Source organism: Aplysia californica, unplaced genomic scaffold, assembly GCF_000002075.1.
Source record: "Aplysia californica isolate F4 #8 unplaced genomic scaffold, AplCal3.0 scaffold00501, whole genome shotgun sequence".
NCBI lineage: Eukaryota > Metazoa > Mollusca > Gastropoda > Aplysiida > Aplysiidae > Aplysia > Aplysia californica.
The window spans coordinates 192,784-199,788 of record NW_004797771.1 but is presented as its reverse complement, the minus strand read 5'-3'; positions in this window follow the sequence as shown (position 1 = coordinate 199,788).

The window sequence follows — 7,005 nt, the reverse complement described above, 5'->3', positions numbered from 1 at the left end:
CACACACTCTCTCATTCTGTCTCTCCCACGTTCTCTTTCTCTCTCTCTCCCCTGCTCTCTTTCAATTAAATACACACATACACACACACACACACACACACACACACACACACACACACTTTTCGGCTTATGTGGTGTTGTTTTAGCTTTTTGTCTAACAAATGTCGCGAGTTCGATTGCTGCATTGCTGGGTGTAGCTGGGTAGCATTGTATTAATTCTCTCTGTTCTTCCATCAGGAAATTATGTTTTTCTCAGCCCTGGTCTTCCCAAGAGGAAAGGAGCCGCACACTTCCAAAACATAAAGAACAAATCAAAGCAGCGCAATATCAGAGCGGAGCACTTGTAAATGATATCGGTAATACTCGATTATTGATTACCGTCCAATGATTTATTCCATCTCGGAGGTTAATTGTTACAATTTACCATTCATCCGAGTAATGGCTGCTTTTTTTGGCGCACCCTCTGTTGTGCACCCTTAAACTAACTGCATATTAATTTGAAACTCTTGGCTCATTTGATACATCTGCTTTATTAGATACATTTGGTTTATTTGGCACGTTTGGTTCATTTGATACATTTGCTTCATTTGATACAATTGATACATTTGGTTTATTTGATCAAATACAGCCAGGGCCGGCCAGGATTTTGCTCCAGGGAGAGGCAAAAATCAACATGAGTGACTTTGAAGGATTTTATAGACAAAACAATGTTGTTACGTTGGTGCGGTAGGCTTCTCTTATTTTAATTGAGTGGCACTAGCCTTGATTTTATTGAAATGGTACGAATTACTAGATTATTTTTGTAAAGGGTTATCTAACCGCTGGGTCGTATCCGTAATCAAATTGTATCGATATCGTGAAAAAGCGCCTGGCTCTTACAGTGTGCGGCTTTAGTATCATTTTCTTTCTTTTGTTTTCGAAAGTGCGTGGCTCTGATCCCCCCACTCATCCCCCGACCGACAGGTGAGGTCAAAGCAGCCAGCCCTTTTTTATGTATAGGTATTTTACGCTCCCATCGACACAAGTCGGATAATTTAGGACCGGCAGGCTTTCGATCACGCCTGTCAGTGCCAACCTGGACTGAAAGGGATACAACATCCCTGTCGAAAGACTAGATACTCAATAAAAATTTCTTCCCACTCGGGAATCGAACTTGAGTCTCCTGCATTAGACAGAAAAGCACTAAATACATGTAGCTATACCACAGTCGCTGGTGCCCGACATTTAAATGATCATGAAGAGTGAGGACAAAGCAGACAATTAACCACCAACTCTGTTTGCTCGGAATCATGTGGACGGTCTGCAAATACTATTATTGTTAAAGATTCGATCCGCGGGCCAAATAGCTGGCACCAAGCTGCCAGAGCAAACCGTAAAAGCGAATCTGCCAATAATAATATACTTAGTCAAACGTTAAAACAAACCTCCTGGGCACACTGCCGATCGAATTCAGTTGAATTAAGTCGGGGCCAGCCAGATTTTCTTGCATGGAGAGGCAAATGATATCATTTGGATACAAAGCAATCAATTAGACTCGTGACCTTGGTAAACAAACTCGTAAGATTTTTGCAGTTCACAATCGAATTAATTAAGTCGAATTCGATTGAATTGTGTCAATTTCATGGTAGCTTTTGCCCCTCCATATAAATTCCCTAAAGAGCAGAACAAGTATCCCTACTCGCTGTGATGGCAATGGTCGCAGTGATAATTTATAAATAATGGATTGACTTGTCGAACACTACATTATGCAAGCCGAAACTCTAAAACGATAAATCGTGTAGAATCGCTATAATAAATGTCTTTTGAAAAGACTAAAAACAATGACAGAAAGAGACAATGCTTTTGCATGTTTTTCAGAGTGAGCCAGATATTTGAGAAAGTGTCAAGTGCGGCCTTAATAACACCTTCATACATCACTGAATAAATAAAAATAAATATAAACAACCTATCGATTTATCAATACAAAAAAATACAAAATCGATAAATAAATTAAAGACAAAAAATATTACCAAAAAGTCATCAAATTAAACATGTTGTAAGAAAAACATCTCATCAAGTGCGCACACAATTATCTAAATCCCACAAACCAAACAGCAATTAATGATAAGTAAATAAATAAATTATGAAATTTGTGAAACTGGCTTTTGGCTTTCATGATATTTCAGTATTAACATTTGCTTTGTGATTACAGCATCTAACCAACAGAATAGTTTTTTGAATGTTCATCAGTCAGCCTCGTTTGTGTTAAATGAAAGACTTGTCAGATTAAAGCCGAGTAAAGAATGCAATACATTAGCTAGAAGTGATGACAGCTATATAAACACATGTTATGTTTGCACTGTTGAGATCATAGGAGTGATTAGATTAATTATTTTCGAGACTAAGCCCTGAGCACACCACAAACACTTCTCTTCAGTGGTGTTTTTCCATTCGAACTGTCAAATGGCGGCGGGCCAGACGAATTGACCTCGCTGGTCAGATCTGGCCCACATGTTGGAGTTTGGTGAACTCTTCTTAGCGAACATTTTGGAAATATATAATCATTGTCCTGACTTAGTTTTTCGTTTTAGTAACAGTTTTACGGCACTTGCAACATAAATAGGTTATATAAAGTGACGAAAATCAGGGATGTCACATGCAACAGCCAGTAACGTACAAAGAAAAGAAGGAATTGAGATAATGACGACATAATAATTGTTACTGAAAGAAGAGAAGAAGTAAACAACACCTGAGCACCCACAATACACCCACTTCCGACTTTTAGAAAATATTAATAATACACTCCGGGGCTGAAAACAACCAACGCTTTTTGTGCTTTTTTTTTAATTTGATGGCAGTGAACAGAAATTGATCTAATAGAAACAGCTGACATTAAGTGTCATGATCAGTGGTGGTGGGTAGTGAAGGGCTTACGGGCTTGAGCCCCTCACCCCCACCCGTCCCCACCCCAACTCTATCCCTTAGTTAATGAAAGTTTCTTCAATAACGAAATAAGCAGTTGAAACCGTTATGATCGCACACAATGAACACACAGTTATCAGCTTGGCGGCTTGCCCGTTTATCCAATCATTGTTGTCACCGCTTACAACTAGAGTAACCTAACAGCCAATCAAATGTCGTTAGGGGTCAGAAAGAATAAGCCGGTTCCCACGCCCGTCTTTAATTAAACTCTTCTTGTAAAAAGGAAGAAGACTTTTAAAAAATAACACTGCACAGAGGGCTCACGCTCTCCCAGCCCTGACAATGGGGTGAAAGTTTACGACACACTTTCCCCCAGCGACACAAATACCTATGCGCCCATTGGGCCTTTGTTAGGCGCGTTCTATTTTCCGCAACAACACGACCCAATCCACCTCGTAGACTGTATGTGTTTGGAGTGCTGTGTGTTTATGCCGCTGAGATTTAACAGTTATTAATTACACCAAACCACTTTTGAGGCAACTTTTTCTTCAGATAAAAACTAATTAGAGAAATTTGGAGGTGAAACGGCTTCGTTCCTACCACCCAGAAGCTTAAATTTAACTAAGAACAAAGAGGTGGAAGACAAAGGTGACTCTTGTCGTTTGAATGGTTCTCAAAATGCCGTTGCTCGCCGTGAGTTTAAAAAAATTATCACAGTTTTGTTTTTATTGCTTGCTTTTTGGTGGTAAAGAAGTGGAAGAAACCTAAGCCCCACCCAAACCTTGGTCCACCCACCGCCACTGGTCATGATGGGCAAAGATGAGTGTTAAGTCCCAAATGGGACGCTTGCAGTCTCAAATGGGGCATTAAGCCCACCCCGTAGCCTACATACATAATACATGAGGAGAGATATCGGGACGAAAAGATAATATAAGTGAGGGCAAAACAGTGGAAAAAAATAAGAGAAGATGCTTTCAAAATGCTTGACCAATACCAATCACAAGACAAGCAAAGCCATAATATTATTATGTTGTAACTCGATATGGGTGATATATGTAACCTGTTTTTGTGTTTGTGTGGGAGGGGGGGGGGGTTAAAGAGGAGGTAACTTACAAAAGGGTAAGTGTGGCAAGATCAGTATGCCTAAAGTGTTAACTGCTTTCACTGAATAGAAGAAAAGCTCAATTAATTTTCAAACGTTTTAAATAGAGTGTTCCAGTTTCGTCATAATATGAAGGGCCTTTTTCAAAAATACATGGAAAAACAAACAAATGGAAGTTATTTTAGTTCCACTATCTTAAAGTCCAACTCAAGCAACCAAAAGTTATGGTCATTTCTTTAATGGACAGTTATAGATATAGCACTGATTCCATATCAGTTAAATAAATCGCTCAACACTGTTTTAGAATTATTTGAATAATCAAGAGACGTAATTTCCTACATGACTTATAATAATGTTATGAAAAGTTGAAAATTGAAACATCAACCGGAAAAGAAGTAATTAACCAACCAAAAACGATTAACCCCAAAGAATTCAAATCTAAATAAAAAACAAAAGATTTGTTTCAATATGTATGCTTTAAACTCCCATCCCCATCCAAATGGCGAGTTCATTGAGATGACTTTATAGCCAACCAGTCTTCTTGTGAAAAGTAATTATTGGCTCTCAGATAGACCGACTATCTGTATCACACACTCCAGTGGGGTCCTACAATTAAGATCTAAGCCTTTTGTTTGGAGCGCGGGAATTTAACTTAGATCTTTCAGCTAAAGAGTCAGAAAATTATAGCGCTGTTTAATTTTTTTTTTTAAGATCTTTATTTGATTAACACAAAACAAGACTTGGGAGTTTAGGAATGGCAGCAAAACCGCAAAAGGGTCATAGATCAATTTTTACGAAAGAATGCTTTAGCCCCATAGCAACTGATACCCACAAATACAGAGAAATATGTCCTGTTTTCATCAGTTAAATCCTCAGGGGAAAAAAATACGTCTAATGCTCTGTCACCATCTATCATAAAACATGACCGCCGAACCAAACTAAAAGCATCCATATGGAGAAAAAAAAACCCAGACGTAATAGATACGTGTACATGTGTTCCATTCACTAAATACATAATATTTTGGCATCGATTTTGATACATTAACATCCCCCATGATAGTTGACCTCATGGCAATTTGCCCTATCGAGTGTCTGAGATCATAAACCTTTAGATAATTCATCATTCATATATGCAATAGACCAAGCCAGTACAACCAAAATCACAAAAAATGTATCACGTTATTTTGCCAGCACCAGAATATAAATTGAATGTTACTAACGGCTCAAATAATCTATGACACCTGTCTAAATGGTGCAGTGACTTACGAACTCATCTTATTCCTGGAAGTTCTGGGTTCCAATCCAAGTGGTGTCCATTTTTTAAAAATTTTACTCACCCTGCGTCGAATATTTTTCACCTTCTCAGTCAAAAGTCTGAAAGGGCACTAAGGGCACCACCTTTGAAATACATGCACATTCATGTAACTGACTATTGAGTCTTCTAAAGTGACTAACATTATTGTTTAAGATGAGTACACTCTTCTGCGTAAGGTGTTTCAGTCTGTAATCGTTAACGCATAATGTGTGTATGGGTATGTGTGTGTTTGTGTGTGTTTGTGTGTGTGTGAGTGTGTGCATGCTTACGCGCACGTGTATGTGTGTGTGTTTGTGTGTGTGTGTGTGTGTGTGTGTGTGTGTGTGTGTGTGTGTGTGTGTGTGTGTGTGTGTGTTGAATCTGTGACTGAGAAAAGAGTCCCGATGTCGTATGGGCTTAATCTTATTTTGCAAAAGGGTTAATAATATAATTTTAAAATCTCATTTTGGAAATGTTGGGATTCGTAAGGATATTCCCTCATCAACCATTTAAAATGTTAAAATGTGTCCTCTTTAGATGCTAACGCCAATATTCTTCCTCTAATATTTTTCTAAAATAAAAACATGACGAAATGGGTTTTGATTTTTGACACGTTATTGATCACCTCATTTAACTGACTGTTTCTTCACGTACTTTCCTTTACAACCCCAACACGTAACATGAATCTTTCGTTATTTTCGTTGTTAACTCCCTTATGCCTTGTCTAAGGACATTTTACGCTCATGGATTCCTGTCAGCTGGAAAGAAATAAAGAAAAATCTTTTACCGTCTGGTAAGTTTGCTCACTGTTTATATAGCATCTTGACCTCAGAAATGTCTTTCTATTCACATGCATTATATCATTATGTGAAAAGAGCAGTTATTTTGATTCCTCCTTTTATTGAGCATTTATTCGTCGTGAGATACAAAAGTTGCTGTATTGCATTAAAAAGATATGTTTCGTTCATTTCGAAAATCTAAGATACAAGAATTTCTTTTGAGGTTAAATAATATGCATTAAACTTCAAAAAACTTTTTTTGTGTGCAAATGTAGCTGATGCACCCCTTACTAAAAGAATTGAATAATATCTCCTAAAATAATTGAGATATCTGATTTTTTTTTTTCAAAACAGAGTCATCAGGTAAGGTCATTCTATGTTGAGCTACAAATTATATTACAAAAGTGAATGATTGCATATATGAACCCTTCTTTCAGGCAAGCACACATATTGTGCTCTGAATCATGGACGCTGGAACGTTTTATGTATGCGCAACTATCATCCAGGCAACAAAGGACTATTGTGTTAGTGAAGAAGAACATCGAGTCTTTGCACTCTGCCATCTGTCAGTTGAACTGGAGCAGGATAACGGTGTAAGTCAGAAGGGCTCCAATCAGCTGGGGATTACAACAATAATATATCTGTATTTTGATGGGATTGTTGTACAGGGCATAAGGTTATTTTCAAATGTTTCCTAGCTTGTACTAGTTCTGGTTGTACGAAACGATATTCCTTTTTGAAAGTGTTTTTTTGCCACAAATTAAACGAGTTTTATTTCAAAGAAGTTTTTTTTTTTCATTGTTATTCGTTTCACCCTTTTACTGTCCCATGTGCTATACGTGCTCTTGTTTACAATGTTTGCTTTACTTGCGACTGAATCTAAGCCTCCTCTTCCTCCTCCTCCTCTTCCTCCTCCTCCTCCTCCTCCT